This window comes from Penaeus monodon, chromosome 22, assembly GCF_015228065.2.
Source record: "Penaeus monodon isolate SGIC_2016 chromosome 22, NSTDA_Pmon_1, whole genome shotgun sequence".
Lineage (NCBI taxonomy): Eukaryota > Metazoa > Arthropoda > Malacostraca > Decapoda > Penaeidae > Penaeus > Penaeus monodon.
The window spans coordinates 40,916,106-40,917,665 of record NC_051407.1 but is presented as its reverse complement, the minus strand read 5'-3'; the positions used below and the strand labels follow the sequence as shown (position 1 = coordinate 40,917,665).

At 36.6% G+C, this 1,560-nt stretch overlaps 1 protein-coding gene across 6 annotated transcripts in view; it reads right to left on the bottom strand.

Moving 5' to 3' along the window:
• LOC119587137 (programmed cell death protein 6-like) overlaps window positions 1-1,460 on the bottom strand; it is a 9,834-nt gene extending 8,374 nt beyond the window's left edge. For 2 of the 6 annotated variants that reach the window (XM_037935894.1, XM_037935889.1), the window contains exon 1: window positions 899-1,032. The gene's annotated coding sequence lies outside the window, so the exon portion shown is untranslated. Of the gene's footprint in view, window positions 1-656; window positions 679-702; window positions 1,033-1,193; window positions 1,241-1,397 lie in introns of those variants that run through there. The other 4 variants (XM_037935891.1, XM_037935892.1, XM_037935890.1 and 1 more) reach the window with 4 other exon arrangements.
• Window positions 1,461-1,560: the final 100 nt, after the last annotated feature.

Sequence of the window (1,560 nt, the reverse complement as noted above, 5' to 3'; positions counted from 1 at the left end):
AGGGTCATGACCACTAGGATGGGAACCCCTGCAATACTGACAAAATCTAAGAAAGTTTTCGTCTACGAAATATATATATATAATATACTTGATGAGTTGACAAAATAAGTTTGACTATCATTGCAATCTCGACTTATAATCACAAATGAACCTACTGCATCTTTTTTTGTTATAATACGGAAAGTTTCAACCACTCTACAGAAAAAGAGAACACAGGAATTTGTGATTGTCTATTTCTCAATCTGAACTTTTCTTTTGAAATTAATTCAAAATGCAGTCTTTATAATATAAACAAGAGGATTATCATATACATCTAAAAAATAATATCTAGATACTCTGCTTATAGCAAATATGGAAGCTCAGCAGAACTTAGGGAAAGTTAGTCATCTATCTGAGCCTATTTCTTAGGCTCTCCTTCACACTGAGTCCAATAATTAAACAAACACAATAAGAAACTAATAAACATTTGGAACTGATTTAGAAGCAAACTCACAGCACTAACTGCCTCGTTTTATCCCATGGTACATGCATAAAACTTGATTAAATAGATAAATCTCAATCCTCCTGATAACCAGCGCCAGGAAAAAATTGCCTCATGCTATCAAACCATTTAACAAAATTCACAAAGTTCTCATGTTCATCTATTTAATTCTCACATCATCACTGCTTCCAACAACTTGTGGATTCATTTTCACTGCTCACCGAATTCTATCAGCCCCACTTGCCACTCCTTTTGTGAAGAAATCTCCGCTCTTGACCCCCTGAGCTTGGCGTCAAGTGGGAAGCCAGGTCTGCCTTTCTCGCGCAGTTAAATACACGTAGACACCATTAACGTCATTAAATACTCACACAAAATAGAAACCACGTTTTTTTTTCTCCGGGTTACTAACAATCTCACCTGTGCTCTTGCCAGTACACGAAAGGTGTCCTTATCACTCCTTCTTACAACTCACATCCACATGACACCGACAACGTTTGGAAATGATGCCAGAAATAAATATATTTATGACTCATGACTTCCACAAGGGGCGAAAACTTTATATTTTAGCGATAAAAAGAGTTTCTCAAATAACTCTCTCGTGTGTAAGATGCTTCAAAAATTCATAACCAGTCTAGTCTATAGTTTGTACATTAAAACATGGGAAAGAATAAAGGATATTAACGAAAAATTGCGAAACATCTCTATTACACACGTTACGAAAAAGCAGCTCGACGTGTCTCTTCCGACTCCTACCACAACCTCAATAAGAATATCTATTACTGCACATGTATTTGATTATAATTACAGCATTTTTTAGCAGACAGCAACAAGTTTCTCTGCTGATAGGAAAACGCAAGTGCAAACATATCATGGAGAAGATTATAATGAACAGTTAATATAAATATCTTGGACAAACCGTGCCACACCCCTAAACACACGCTATACAGTGATAACATGCTTGGCAGTGATTCAGTAACTATGGGCTTATCTCAGGGTGGTTGCTGCCATAAGGTCAGTGGGATCTGTAAGTCAGTTAAGAAGGGTGTAGGGAAGGATTCATTTTTTTTTAAAGGAAGGGG